We start from the raw sequence: 17112 nt of genomic DNA on the forward strand, positions 1-17112 counted from the left end.
AAATCAGTCATTTCCTGGCTTTGCCTTGGATCTGAAACATTGGATCCTCTCTTGTGGGGTCTCCAGCCTGTTGGCTTTCAGACTGGAGCTACACCATCAGCTCTCCTAGTTCTCTAGCTTGGTGACTGCAGATCTTGAGACTTCTCAGTTTCCATAATCATATGAGTCAATTCCTTATTCCAAAGGATATATATATATATATATATATATATATATATATATATATATATATGTATGTATGTGTATATATATATTTATACACACACATATATATATGTAAATGTATATGTATGTAATTATGTTATACATAAGTATATTATAATATACTTCTGACTTGTACGGATATTGAGAAACATGTTTTTCTACCCCATGAGCATCTTCTCTGCCCTGGTCATGGTTTTCATGGGAGCAAGTGGAAAAACCACAGCCCAGGTGTCCCAGACATTTCTTTAAGTAAAAGCAGAGGCAGAGGTGAAGATGCTCACCAGGGTTTCCAGTTACTCCTCATCAAGGTTAACAGAACTGGCACACTGTACTTGCTTAGAACAGCCAACAGTCTCCTTGGAGAAAAGTCCTGTGATTTCCTCTCATCTTTCAGAGTTTTCTGTTGCAAATTCTACCAAGCAGAGATGGAAGAGTCGACTTGAGCAACATTTCAGAGGAGTCCAGAAACCACATAAACACCTGGGTAGTCAAAAGTTAAAAGGTAAAATTATAGAGTTGCTGTCTCCAAATTCAGTTAATTCAATGACTAATCTGATTCCTGTGAATGCCATCTAATTCAAAGGAAATTGGACTCATCAACTTAACAAAGTGCAGACCAAAGAAAGACAATGGAAAGTCAGCAAGAATGAAGACAAGCCTGTGCAAATGATTAAGGAATATACCTTTAAAAAGACCAATATAGGAGAACTAGTCACCAAAATTTTGGTGCTTCCCCATATTGGCAAGAAGCTGAATATGTTCATTATGCTTCCAGATGAAAAGACCAGTTGGAAAAGGGTGGGAAAATAACTTACTTATGAGAAATTCATAGAATGGACAAAACTAGACATGATGGATGAAGAAGAGGTGGAAGGTTTCCTCCTTAGATTTAAACTTCTGGAGAAATAGGACAGACAGGATGCTCTTTGCAGTCTGGGAATGACAGATGCCTTGGAGCAGCCAGGGCAACTCTTCTGGAGTGTCACCCAAGAGAGACCTGCATCTGCCCAAGGTCCTGCACAGGTCCTTCGTGGAGGTCAATGAGGAAGGCATGGAGGTCATGGCCACCACTGCTGCCATCATGATGATGCCACCTGTAAGGATGATCCCCAGGTTCTTGGAGGACCACCCCTTCCTTTTCTTTATCCAGCACACCAAAGCCAATTTTATTCTTTGTGTGGCTGATTTTCCTCCTTATAAGGAAATGGTTGGTGCAGCTGATAGACATTCTCCTGTCTCCTACTGACCCACTTTTCCTCTGAAACTTCACAGTGTGTCTCCAAGCCAAAATGACTTTGATGACAATCCAAAAATAAAGGGTCCAATTAAAAAAACAAAAGTAAATAATTAAATATAAGTGATTCTGTTTCTTTGGAGAGCCCTGACTAATACATGTGTGGATTCACTTAAAAATAAAATAGGTGTGTTTAAGTGTATACAGATATTTATTTACACACATTCATATATACAATACATTATGCATACTGTAATAAATGTTTTAACCATATCATATATTATATACAGAGGACAGAGCAATAGAGAAAGGAAGAGGAATTAAAAGGTGATAACTAAAAAGTCATCAGAAGTTACAAGAAAAGTAGAGAAGGAACATTACTCTGGAAGTCACAGTTCTGGATTCCATTCTTAGTTTAACATTTACTAGTAATCAAAACCCAGGTATGTTGTGGGGAGGCTGGGCAGGGTGTATAGAGTCAGCACTTTCAATTCTATGACAAAGTAGGACATTTAAAGGAATTCAAGTTCTTGGAGGATCCCAGCATTGGGAAACTGAATAGTGAGAACATCTTGGGCAGTGAACATCAGTCACCATTTTCCACAGATAGTAGGATCCAGGTGGGAATCCACAGAAGAAATAAGGTAGACACAGGAGAAACAAGAGGGCAGGGACTCCCCATCACCAACTGAGGTCAGAATTAGGTTTTGATTACAGAGGAAACCAAGAAAAGTAGAAAGTTTTCACAACTTAATTACGCTGCTTGGGAAGGAAGTGAGTCCTGAAGCCTGAATTCAATGTTTAGCTAATTGGGAGAATATTTAAAAATTGCATAGTTTCTAGATTCCAGATGTGGCCAATTCCAGGTCATGATGTTGACTCATAATTATTATCTTTTTCATGAAGAAATCCTCTTTCTTTCTGGTTAGAATTGACCATTTATTTTTATTTAAGACACAGCTTTACAACAAATGCTAAAAGAAATTCTCTAGGCAGGAAAGAGAAGAGAAGAAAAAGACCTACAAAAACAAACCCAAAGCAATTAAGAAAATGGTACTAGGAACATACATATCAATAATTACCTTAAATGTAAATGGATTAAACGCTCCAACCAAAAGACATAGACTGGCTGAATGGATACAAAAACAAAACCCATATATATGCCATCTACAAGAGACCCACTTCAGACCTAGGGACACATACAGACTGAAAGTGAGGGGATGGAAAAAGATATTCCATGCAAATTGAAATCAAAAGAAAGCTGGAGTAGCAATATGCATATCAGACAAAATGGACATTACAATAAAGACTATTACAAGGGACAAAGAAGGACACTACATAATGATCAAGGGATCAATCCAAGAAGAAGATATAACAATTGTAAATATTTATGCACTCACTATAGGAGCACCTCAATACATAAGGCAAATGGTAACAGCCATTAAAGGGGAAATTGACAGTAACACAATCATAGTAGGGGACTTTTAACATCCCACTTTCGCCAATGGACAGATCATCCAAAATGAAAATAAATAAGGAAACACAAGCATTAAGTGACACATTGAACAAGATGGACTTAATTGATATTTATAAGACATTCCATCCAAAAACAACAGAATACACTTTCTTCTCAAGTGCTCATGGAACATTCTCCAGGATAGACCATATCTTGGGTCACAAATCAAGCTTTGATAAAATTAAGGAAATTGAAATCATATCAAGTACCTTTTCTGATCACAATGCTATGAGACTAGATATCAATTACAGGAAAATGTGAAAAATACAAACACATGGAGTCTAAACAATACACTACTAAATAACCAAGAGGTAACTGAAGAAATCAAAAAATACCTAGAAACAAATGACGATGAAAACATGATGATCCAAAACATATGGGATGCAGCAAAAGCAGTTCTAAGAGGGAAATTTATAGCAATACGATACTAGCGAGCTCAAGGAACAAGAAACATCTCAAATAAACAACGTAACTTTACACCTAAAACACTTAGAGAAAAAAGAACCAAAAAAACCCCCAAATATAGCAGAAGGAAAGAAATCATAAAGATCAGATGAGAAATAAATGAAAAAGAAATGAGGAAACAACAGCAAAGATGAAAAAAGTAAGAGCTGGTTCTTTGAGAAGATAAACAAAATTGATAAACCATTAGCCAGACTCATCAAGAAAAAAAGGGAGAAGACTCAAATCCACAGAATTAGAAATGAAAAAGCAGAAGTAACAATTGACATTGCAGAAATACAAAGGATCATGAGAGATTACTACAAGCAACTATATGCCAATAAAAATGACAACCTGGAAGAAATGCACAAATTCTTAGAAAAGCACAAACTGCTGAGACTGAACCAGGAAGAAATAGAAAATATAAACAGAACAATCACAAGCACTGAAACTGAGACTGTGATTAAAAATCTTCCAACAAACAAAAGCCCAGGACAAGATGGCTTCACAGGAGTATTCTATCAAACATTTAAAGAAGAGCTAACACTTATCCTTCTCAAACTCTTCCAAAGTATAACAGAGGGAGGAATACTCCCAAACTGATTCTACAAGACCACCATCATCCTGATACCAAAACCAGACAAAAGTGTCACAAAAAAAGAAAACTACAGGTCAATATCACTGATGAACATAGATGCAAAAATCCTCAACAAAATACTAGCAAAGAGAATCCAACAGCACATTAAAAGGGTCATACACCATGATCAAGTTTAGTTTATTCCAGGAATGCAAGAATTCATCAATATAAGCAAATCAATCAATGTGATACACCATATTAACAAATTGAAGGATAAAAACTATATGATCATCTCAATAGATGCAGAAAAAGCTTTCGACAAAATTCAACACCCATTTATGATTAAAAACTCTCCAGAAAGTAGGCATAAAGGAAACCTACCTCAACATAATAAAAGCCATATATGACAAACCCACAGCTAACATTGTTCTCAATGGTGAAAATTTTAAACCATTACCTCTAAGATCAGGAACAAGACAAGGTTGCCCACTCTCACTGCTATTATTCAACATAGTTTTGGAAGTTTTAGCCACAGCAATCAGAGAAGAAAAAGAAATAAAAGGAATCCAAATCGGAACAGAGTAAAACTGTCATTGTTTGCAGATGACATGATACTATACATAGAGAACCCTAAAGATGCTACCAGAAAACTACCAGAGCTAATCAATGAATTTGGTAAAGTAGCAGGATGCAAAATTAATGTACAGAAATCTCTTGCATTCCTATACAATACGATGAATAAAATGAAAGAAAAATTAAGGAAACATTCCTCTTTACCACTGCAACAAAAAGAATAAAAAACCTAGGAGTAAACCTACCTAAGGAGACAAAAGACCTGTATGCAGAAAAATATAAGACACTGATGAAAGAAATTAAAGATGAAACAAACAGATGGAGAGATATACCATGTTCTTGGATTGGAAGACTCAACATTGTGAAGATGACTATACTACCCAAAGCAATCTACAGATTCAGTGCAGTCCCTATCAAACTACCAGTGGCATCTTTCACAGAACTAGAACAAAAAAATTCAGTTTGTATGGAAAAACAAAAGAACCCGAATAGCCAAAGCAATCTTGAGAAAGAAAAACGGAGCTGGAGGAATCAGGCTCCCTGACTTCAGACTATATTACAAAGCTACAGTAATCAAGACAGTATGGTACTGGCACAAAAACAAAAATATAGATCAATGGAACAAGATAGAAAGCCCAGAGATAAGCCCATGCACATATGGTCACCTTATCTTTGATAAAGAGGCAAGGATATATAATGGAGAAATGACAGCCTCTTCAATAAGTGGTGTTGGGAAAACTGGACAGCTACATGTAAAATAATGAAATTAGAACACTCTCTAACACTATACACAAAAATAAACTCAAAATGGATTAAAGACCTCAATGTAAGGCCAGACACTATCAAACTCTTAGAGGAAAGCATAGGAAGAACACTCTTTGACATAAATCACAGCAAGATCTTTTTTGATCCACCTCCTAGAGTAATGGAAATAAAAAGAAAAATAAACAAATGGGACATAATGAAACTTAAAAGCTTTTGCATAACAAAGGAAACCAAGACGAAAAGACAACCCTCAGAATGGGAGAAAATATTGGCAATGAAGCAACTGACAAAGGATTAATCTCCAAAATTTACAAGTAGCTCATGCAGCTCAATATCAAAAACCAAACAACCCAATCCAAAAATGGGCAAAAGACCTAAATAGACATTTCTCTAAAGAAGATATACAGATTGCCAACAAACACATGAAAGGATGCTCAACATCACTAATCATCAGAGAAATGCAAATCAAAACTACAGTGAGGTATCACCTCACACCGGTCAGAATGGCCATCATCAAAAAAATCTACAAACAATAAATGCTGGAGAGGGTGTGGAGAGAAAAGAACCCTCTTGCACTGCTGGTGGGAATATAAATTGGTACAGCAACTATGGAGAACAGTATGGAGGTTCCTTAAAACACTAAAAATAGAACTTCCATATGACCCAGCAATCCCACTACTGGCCATATACCTTGAGAAAACCATAATTCAAAAAGAGACATGTACCACAATGTTCACTGCAACACTATTTACAATAGACAGGACAGGGAAGCAACCTAAGTGTCCATTGACAGATGAATGGAGAAAGAAGATGTGACACATATATACAATGGAATATTACTCAGCCATAAAAAGAAATGAAATTGAGTTACTTGTAGTGAAGTGGATGGACCTAGTGTCTGTCATACAGAGAGAAGTAAGTCAGATAGAGAAAAAAAATACTGTATGGTAACACATATATATGAAATCTAAAAAAACAAATGGTTCTGATGAACCTAAGGGCAGGACAGGAATAAAGACGCAGATGTAGAGAATGGGCTTGAAGACACGGGGAGGGGGAAGGGTAACCTGGGACAAGTGAGAGAGTAACATTGACATATATACATTACCAAATGTAAAATAGCTAGCTAGTGGGAAGGAGATGCATAGCACAGGGAGATCAACTGGTGCATTGTGACCACCTAGAGGGTTGGGATAGGGAGGGTAAGTGGGAGACGCAAGAGGGAGGGGATATGGGATTGCATGTATACATATAGCTGATTCACTTTGTTATACAGCAGAAACTAACACAACATTGTAAAGCAATTATACTCCAATAAAGATGTTAAAAAAAGAAAACACAATTCTTGGAATTCTATCAGTTAGAAAGAAACACAATTTCCTGAATTGGCTTTCTCTCCTAATTTCCTCTGTAACCGCCCTCTCCTATTATTTTGTACCTTTGTAATACAATACCCTCTTAACTGGTGTCTCTAACTTTTGTGTCTCCCTTCCCCAGTCTTTATTCCACATAGCAAATAAAAAATTATGTTTGTGAAGCACACACACACACACACACACAAGATATGTATCTTAGAATCCATATGTATGGATTTTATAATATATAATAGTCTATGTTGTAACAGCATGTATTTATTCTATTACATATCTCATGACTCTCACTCTGGAAACATTTTATTTTTATTTTACATTTGTTTTCCTTACACTTTCCTACAGTTTCCTGTAAGTCACAAAGAACAAATATTATCATATATATATACATATGTCACCTTCTTTACCCTAGCAATATGCTTCTAAAATTTTATTTTATCCAAGAGTTACATGAATGGCTTAATAAAGCTTAGGTTGCTGGGCCCCACCTCCAGAGTTTCTAATTCAGTAGGTATGGGACAAAGGGACTGCGGAATTTACATTTCTGAAAATTTCCCAAGTCATCTCAGTGACCACACATTGAGAATGACTATCTGTCAATACCTGACAATTAGTAAGGTCAAAATTATACTCCTAATAAATGCATAGAGAAATGATAATCCTGGTAAAACTTGTTCTTTGGATCTAGGCTCAGAAACCAAGGTCAGTGTATGTTCTTGAGTAGAGAACATTTGAACATTATTTGAAGGAGCTTGAATAGAACAGAGAAGGGAAATTGGTTAAGGAGTGAAGCAGTCATTGATAATATTTTCATATTATCTATTAATTTTATTAACACCTTGAATTTGTGCTGCACATTTTTACCAGTGAATCAGTAAATAATTTTTGGAGCACCTGTTCTGAGAAACAACTAGTATTATACCCACTGCAGGGTATGGCTAATTTTCTACTAGTCAGACAGCTTTTGTATTGTTTTTCTTGCATGTTAACTTGCTTGCATCTTCTAACACTGAGTCCTCTGGTTACACACTACTGCAAATAAGAATGATCATACTTTTTAAATCTTGCTGATTAATGCAGTGGCTGTAATTTATAAGAAATTTAGGGTATTTTTTAACAGCCTCTGATTTGTGCATTTACCTAGAGCATTAAACAGAAAAAAAAGAATTCATATGCTGGGGGGAGTGGTCACTGTAGAAACAGCAGGTGAAAAACTAAAACAGAAATCAGTAAAAGAAATTGCTTCAGGAGAGTGAGGCTAAGGTAGGGAGAGATGAAAAACATCAGAAGACATTTTAAACATTTGTTTTATAAACATGTGCATGCATTGTTTTGATTATACAAATACAAAAGTAGATACACCCAACACTTTGAACATATACAAATATTTATGCCAATTTTCATCTACTTTGGAGGTTCCATGATCACTTCCTTTGTGGAAAAATTGGTATTTTCTTTACCACCTGTTTACCATTTAATATATTACTTGTCATTTTATTTTCATTGATGTAAATTTTTAAGATTTTTATCTTGCAAACATTTTTGGAAATATTTATTAATGCAAAAAGAATGGATAAAGAAAAATTTGACAGCAATACAGTAACCACACTTACATCAGTAGATAGATCAGCCATACAGATAATCAATAAGAAAACATTGATCTTAAATGACACTTTAGATCAAATGAACTTAAGAGATATATACAGGACATTCCATCTAAAAGTAACAGAATACATATTCTTTTTAAGTTCATATGAACATTCTTCAGGATAGATCACATGTTATGCCACAAAATAAGTCTCAATGAACTCAAGCTGATTGAAATCATATTAAGCATCCCTTTCAACTAAATAGTATGACACTGAAAATCCATTACAAGAAGAAAATTAGAAATATTTAGAGATTAAACAACATGTTACTGAACAAATATGGGGTCATAAAAAAAATCAAAGAAAAAATAAAATATACCTAGAGACAAATGCAAACAGAAATACTACATACTAAAATCTATGTGTTGCAGCAAAAGTGGTTCTAAGAGGTATATTCAAAGCCTACATCAAGAAACAAGAAACATCTCAAGTATTAAAGGAACTAGAAAAGAACAACAAGCACCCAAAATTAGAAGAAGGAAGGAAAAAGTAAAGATCACAGCAAAAATAAATGAAATGAAGACTAAAATGACAATAGACAAGATTAACTAAACTGTTGGTTCTTTGAAAAGATGATTAATAAACAAAACTTTAACTAGATTCACCAAGAAAACTCAGAAGACTCAAATAAATAAAATCATAAATGAAAGAGAAGTTACAACTGATAACACAGAAATACAAAGAATCATAAGAGACTACTATGGACAATTATATGTCAACAAATTGGACAACCTAGAATACATAGATAAATTCCTAGAAAAAAAAATCTTCTAAAACGATATCATGAACAAATAGAAAATCTGAATACATTGATTATTAGTAAGGAGATTGAAATAGCAATCAAAAACCTCCCAACAAACAAAAGTCCAGAACCAGACAATTTCACTGGTAAATTCTACCAAACATTCAAGATGAGGAAACAAAGGCACAGGGTGCTTATGTAATGTGTCCAAGTTCATACAACCAGAAGTGGTGGTGCTGGAATGCAGGCCCAGAATCTAAGTCCAAAGTCTTTACCACAAGATACTCACTGGAGGAATTCCCCTGTGAACTCACTCATGATTTCTCCCATTCAGATGTGCCACTTATTTTGGAAATCTGTTATATAGACTTGTGATCTGTAGCTGCAACGTCCTCTTGCATGACCTTCCTGTGTCCCATTTGAACACTACTACCTTTAGAAGCTCTTCCCTATTGGTTATCCATTTAAAATATAGCAGTGTGTACATGAACTCCCAAACTCCCTAACTATCCCTTCCCACCACCCTTCCCCCTGGTAACCATAAGTTCATTCTCTAAGCCTGTGAGTCTCTTTCTGTTTTGTAAATACGTTCATTTGTATCATTTCTTTTTAGATTCTGCATATAAGTGATATCATAGGATATTTCCCTTTCTCTGTTTGACTTACTTCACTCAGTATGACAATCTCTAGGTCCATAGCACAGGGAACTCTGCTCAATATTATGTAACCACCTAAGTGGGAAAAGAACTTGAAAAAGAATAGATACATGTATATGTATAACTGAATCACTTTGCTGTACGCCTGAAACAAACACAACATTGTAAATCAATTATACTCCAATACAAAATAAAAAGTTTAAAAAAAAAAAAAGGAAGAATAGAAGCTCTTCCACACACTCCATCAGGGCTGGTTTTATCAGCATTGTGCCCATCCAGAGCACAGGGCTGAAACTTTAAAATGCCTGGTTTTTGGTTCAATGCTATGCTGCTACTATCTTGAAATTCACAATAATTTTCAAAAAGGCATCTCACATTCTCATTTTGCACTGGACCCCACAAATTATGCAACCAGTCTTGTGTATTATGTCTCATGGGTCCTCCTGTCTTTTGTGTTATCAGTGCTAGAAATAGGTTTTTCCCCTTCCTTGTTTCTCTTACTTGATTCAGAGATTTAAAAAAGTAACATGGTATTCTACTTTGCCATTTTTAAAACAAATCTAAAAGTTTAAATAGTTTCTCTATGGTCAGAAAATTATAGGTGAGGTTTCAAACCAGAGGGCTTTATTCCAGAGATCTTGCTCTTTTCACTTTACCATGATGCTGTCCTAAGTATAAAGACCTTGTAGAATTTAAAAACTGACTCTGGAAAAGTAGCTACATCAAAATAATATATAAAATTAAGTCATGGCTTTGACCCAGATGACTGACTGAGTACACACACATGTCTTTCCAAATCCACCACACTGAGATGCTGAATAAATTAAAATGACAAAAATTATTACATCACTGAGCTTGAAAGATAGGCAGGGAAAATCTTCCTGAGCTAGAGAATAAAAAAATAATTAATGGCTATATAAATGTCACCCAGTGCTGTCCATGCCCAAGACATTGTCATACTATATATTTAGCCCAAGACTGGGGTCCGAGGGCTGGGACAGGAGACTCTGGTGGACCATCCAACACAAGGAAGCTATACCTAGGTACCTCTCAGAATCTGAAGCCTCAAAAGGATATTCATTTCTCATAGAATAGAAAATTCTCAACTCAAAGTTAGAGAAATACTGAGAAATCTTGACACTTTTCTACAGTTTTGTGTAGAAAAATAAAATGTTATCAATGAGAAATTGAAAACCCAAGCATTTCTTCATTAAGGTTTGTAATCCAAATAGAGAATGATTTTATTATGCATGAATCCCAAGCCTCCAAATTAGATGATCCTGGATTATTACAATGTCTGGAGGTTCGACTTGGAATAAACTTAAAACTGCTTCATAATAAATTGTTCATTTTCTAGGCTTTGTAACACTCCACAGAATGATCAAATTCCAGTGAAGTAAGTTCACAACAAAATAAAATCATAAATAAAAATGAAATTTTATTTGGAAGGGTTAGTGGGCTAAATAAACAGAATTAATGCACCAAAAGAATGAGAAATAATGAAATCATTTGGAGAAGCTACAAAATCATGGCTTAACTGATTAAATAGGCAAAAGAAAAAAAAATAACATGCATAATGAAGGAATAGGATGATATGAGAAAGAAAAGTTTAATTGGAAATGAATCAACTAGAACAATTACAAAATGAAAATTCAGCATTTGAATATATAAAACACATTAAATGGGATAACCACTGATTACAGTCAGCTGAAGAAAGAATTCAAGAACTGACTGATTCAAAGAAATTATTGTAAGTAGCTAAAGAAATGGAAATTATTAGAAAAGGTGTTAAGAGACATGAAGGATGGAATCAGAGCTCCAGAGGAGTGGTTAAGGATAATGAAATGAAACAAATGCAATATTAAAGAGTTCAAGCCTAGGGATAATTCAGAATTTAAGAAAGAGATAAATATCCAGATTAAAGATGTACACCATATCCCAGGCAAAATAAATGTAATGAACACCTAAACACGTCTCACTAAAATTGCAGAACACCATAGACAAAGACAAAATATTGAAACAAAACTGTCAGATTCCACATTCTGGTCTGAGATGTAAAGACTTTGTAGGCATAAATCCCATACTCAAATAAGAAAAAAATCTGAAAAATTTAAAATCAACATCTCTTCTTAAATTTTTCAGAGAATTGAGGTAACAGTGTAAACCACTACCCCCAAACCTGGAAAGACAGAACAGAGAATCACAGCTTTCTGGGACCAGAACCTGCTGCTGGAACATAGTAAGAACACCTAAATGGTAACTGACTAATTTCTGGAGATTAAGCATGGAGTTTGAAGGATCAAAGCTCCTGGGGGCCAGCCTTAAGAGGATCCCCACACTGTCATGAATTTTACCTTTAGCAGCCCTACCAGGTTCTCAGGGTGAAGATCAGAGAAAAATTCCTTCCTGCTTCCAGGTGAAGGAGGGATTAAAAAAAAAAAAAATTGAAGTACATGCAACACACTGTATTCTTAACAAACGCCTGACTTCAAAGGAAACTATTTTCCCAAAGCCTAACTGACTTGGAAGAATGGATATACCCAACTCCAGTCCCTTCTACCTTTCCTGTCTCAGCTTAGGATGAAGGGAAGGGAATCTCAGAAGCATTTGTGAAAGTCACAGCCCGGGGACCCAGGCTCACTAAAAGATTTATACCAAATTACAGGAGTAGAAAATACTTCTCCTTCCACAACTCACCACCACATCAACAGGGCTCCTGTATAATAATAACTAGGGATGAATTGCAAGGCTCAGACTTTATTTTAGAGAATCTGTAGACATGCCCAAAGACAACAGAGGAGACAAAAAAAAAGACACAAGTGAAAGTTTTAGCCTCTGACACAACAGCTACAGTAAACAGTTAATGCTGCCAGACTTCTAGCCAGATAAACATACAATCTCATAGTAAGATCAACTTACCTCAGTTTCTTTACTGGATATTTTATTTCTGGCTTGCAACAAAAAATTACAAGGCATAAAAAGGCAAAATATAGTCTGCCATTTGCAAAAAAATAATAAAAGTTTGAGGAAACAGAACAAGTATCAGAATCAGATATGGCAGGAATTTTGGTTATCATACTGGATATTTAAAATAATTCTGTTTTTTTTTTTTCAGTAAAGTTACATGTACCTTTATTACATTAAGGAAGAATGCATCTGTTCCTAATGAGTTTTTTAAATCAAAAATAAATATTCTATGTTAACTAATGGCTTTCAGCAACTATGAAAATGCATGCTTTTTCTCCTTAGAGATATTATAATGATAAACTATATTAGTAGATTCCTAATACTAACGTGTCCTTGCATTCCTGAAACACAAGCTATGGGCTCTAATAGGAAAAGTGGGCAACATACAAGAATAGATGGGTAACGTAAGCAGATGGATAATGAAAACTCTAAGAATAGAAAGGAAATGCTAGAGATTAAAAAAAAAAAAAACAAAAGAATATCTTGAATAGGCTTCTCAGTATATTGAATGAGGACAAGGAAAGAATTGGTGTGCTTGCAAATATGTCAGTAGAAATTTCTCAAACTGAAAAACAAATGTAAAGAAGAATAAAATAAATAGAAACAGAATATCCAGGAACAGTGAGACAATTACAGAGGGTGTAACAGACACATAGTGGGAATACAAGAATAAGATAGAACAAAGGTAACAGAGGAAATATTTGAAAGAAAAATGGCTGAGGATTTTCTAAATTAATGACAGACACCAAATAATATCCAAAAAGTTCAGAGAACACCAAGAGGATAAATATGTTTTAAAAATCTATGTTCAGCATGTCATGTTCAAACTGCAGAAAACCAAAGACAAAAGAGAAAATCTAGAAAGAAGCCAGAGAAGAAAAAACATTTTACATAGAACACCTTACTGAGGAACAAAGATGAAAATTATATCAGACTGTTCTTTAAAATCCATGCAAGCAAAAGGAAAGTGGAGAAAATATTTAACATGTTGAGAGAAAAACAGAACACCAACCTAGAATTAACCTAAGATAATCTAGCAAGTTATCCTCCAATGTGAAACAAAAATAAAGACATTCTCAGCCAAATACAAAATGAGGAAAGTTTTTACCAATAAACCTCTCTAGCAGGAAATGTTAAGAGAAGTTCTTCTCAGAGAAGCAAAATGATATATGTCAGAAATTTTTTTTTTTTTGTGTGTGTATATATATATATATATATATATATATATACACACACATATATATATATATACACACACACATATATATATATAAAGAAAGGAAGAACATTAGAGAAGAAATAAAGGTAAATAAAATCTTTAATTTCTCTCTTCTTTTTTTTAGTTTAATTTGTATTTTATATTATAGTCGATTTACAATGTTGTGTTATTTTTCTTAATCTTTATTAATCTAAAGGTAGGGTTTGTTCAAATAATAATAGCAATGACACATTTGGTGATTATAGCTTGTGGATAAGTGAAGTGACTGACGGCGGTATTGTAAAGGATGAGGGAAGGAATTGGGAATACCACATTATATGGTACATGCTCTACCTGCAGAGTGGTGTAGTCTTATTTGAAACTAATTTTAGATTAGTTGTAAATGTACGCTGTAAAATCTAAGCCAACCACTGAATACATTTTTTAAGAGAAGGATACTCTATGTGGTAGGAAAGGGGAGAATATTGAATTATATAAAATCATCAATGTGGGTTGGGTGCCAGCCCACTGCAGAGTAAGGATGGGTCCCCACATAGATGTCTGTGTGACCTGGGGTGGCCCAGGCCTGGTGACAGCCCTCTGTGGTGGGCAGGTAAGCCCAACTTCTAATAGGCTAGAGGGAGGATTCCAGAATGACTCAGACCAGTATTCTCGGTAGACCAATCTCCCCCAAATGACTGCGACCAGAATCTCTATTCCCAGGGGGAAGCCAGTTTCCTCCTGCCCCTTCAGGAGGCTCTCCAAGACCAGCAGGTGGGTCTGACCCCGTCTCTTTTCAAATGACTGCTGGTGCCCTGGGACTCAGAGTGTGGGAGATTTTGTGTGTGCCCTTTAAGAATGAAGTCTCTGTCTCCTATCGCCCTCCTGTTCTTCCATACACATGCCCTGCTGGCCTTTATTCTGGGGGCTCATCTTCTTGGTGCAGGACCCCCAGGCTGGGGAATCTGATATGGAGCTTGGACAACTCATTCCTTGGGGAGGACTCTGAGATTGTAACATTCCTCCTATTTGTGGGTCGCCTACCTAGGAGCGTGGGTTCTGACTCTACAGCGTCTCCACCCCTTTTACGTGGCTCATTGTGGTTCCTTCCTTAAGTCTTTAGTTGTGGGAAATACTTTCTGCTAGTCTTCCTGTTCTTCACATAGATAGTTGTTCTGTAGCTAGTTATAACTTGGGTGTGTCTGTAGTAACACAGAGTCTTGCTACTCTGACACTTAGGTCAGCTCTCTCCAAAATTCTACATTTTATTAAAGTAGAGAAAATCTAAATAAAGGTATATTCTGACAAAATTCTGCAGGTTTACCACACATAAACCCTTTTTGAAACAATTATTAAAGGATATATTTCAATCAGGAGTAAATTAAACCCAGAAAGCAGAAGCAGGATGCAAGCAGTAATGTGTCAAAATGTTAGCAACACTCTAAATCAAAAATTGTAACGTCTCAAGCTTGTTTTATCAACATAATAGCAAAAGCCATTCTTTTTTGTCCTTTCAGAGTAACAAAACCAGGATTTAATTATTTAAAAAATAACAACCCCAAATTTCATATGTCTAGAGTATGATAGACTTTGGATATGTGAATATACACACTCGACAAACTAGTTGTTAATTTCCTATATCATTAGCTACTACCAAGTTTATATTAAACTTCCGTGCAGAGTAGAAACTATCCAGAGGGTTTTATTTGAGTCATTTTATAAATACCAGCACTGGGTCCCATCTTGTGATAAATTCCAGCTGCTTTTGATTTAATCCAGAATAGGAAGATACATTAAGGAGCAGAATATCACTCACATATGTGTGTTCCTTCGTTTATAGTGTCATATCACACCTGCAACTTTTGTCCCTACTGGCTAAATGTGACAAACTAGTAATGGCCCCCATTGTCTGGGCATATTAGCCATTGGAGACAAATTACTCAACTTGGGTCCAACAGGCAGCACAATGAGTCATTTTCTTTGGCACAGCAGAAGACTTGTCAAGAATAAACAAAACAGAAGGCGGCCATACAGAGGCTTCTTCACAGATGTGCTTGCGTGTGGGTTGAGCAGCACATATTGAAAACACTTAATTATTATCTAACACAGCAAATTAATTGCTCTACTGCCATGAAGACACCTTGGAGGTGGAAAATGCCTGGAGGGCATAAGATCTTATGGAAAAACCCGAACCAACTTTCAGGCTAACCCCAAAACATGGTTTTGCAATCCCCTTCAGCCCTTCCCTAATGAAGAGGCAGTCACAAGTACTCTTATAAATCTCCATTTTCTAGGGCTTACTTCAAACTCATTTCTTGTCTGAAAATTGTCATATGCTCATGGGCCAGAGATTTGTTTTTAACCTAATTTATTTTAAGCCAATTTGGCCACTATAAGCATGTTACCAAGATTTATCTTCCTATTCTGAACAAGACACTGTATATTATCTTGTAAAGATCTGGGGAAAAATCAGAAACAAAACCAGGAGGGAAAAAAGTAAGAAGAAAAAAAAGAGCAAGGGTGTATTAAGAAGGTAGCCGTTTGGGAGGAAGTTTAGTTCTGGCTCCACACTCACTAAGGGTCCCCAGGCGATTTATTTAAAATTTTTTTCCTACTCAGTTTCCTTATGTGTCATGAATGAATAATATAGCTTCTTTAGCCATTTCACAGCATGGGTTGAGAGTCCAATTAGTACTGTAATCAAAAAAAAAAAAGCTCTTTGAAAGTATGAATTATCTTATGAATGTCGTCATCATTATACTTATTTTGCTAATGAATGTATTTTGGAAGTGTTCAAGTTTCCCAGTGGTTTGGTGACAGCCATCATTTTTCATTATCTCATTTTACTGACTGCCTCCAAATCGCTTGCATAAGGGGTCATGCGCAAACACTCAACACAGAGGAATGTACACACTAGATTCACACATTTATCTCCCTGCTTGCTTACCTCTTGTCCTGGTTTGCTCTGTAGAGAAGGTTGGTGTTTAGAAGCCAGAAAGGTAGAGATTTCTTTGAGAAAGCAAATGAGAAAAGGTGAAATTGGAAATAACTGAATAGAAAGCAGAAGAAAAGTCCTAGGGAAGAAACATAAAAGCTAATGCTACCCAGTAAAGATTTTCATGCTTCTCTCCCCTCAAAATGAGCAAGCTCTTGTAGATCAGAAGCAATGATTCAAAAGCCAGGAAAAGTCTCCTATGCTAAATTATTCTCAGCCTCAAAA

The 17112-nt window shown here is 35.6% G+C and overlaps 1 pseudogene across 1 annotated transcript; it reads left to right on the plus strand.

The window, feature by feature from the left end:
* The first annotated feature begins 263 nt into the window (after positions 1 to 263).
* Positions 264 to 13905, plus strand: LOC309631449 (serpin B6 pseudogene; annotated as a pseudogene). The gene has a single exon. The product of its transcript is annotated as a serpin B6 pseudogene (transcript).
* Positions 13906 to 17112: the final 3207 nt, after the last annotated feature.

This window comes from Balaenoptera borealis, assembly GCF_965194805.1.
Source record: "Balaenoptera borealis genome assembly, chromosome: 6".
Lineage (NCBI taxonomy): Eukaryota > Metazoa > Chordata > Mammalia > Artiodactyla > Balaenopteridae > Balaenoptera > Balaenoptera borealis.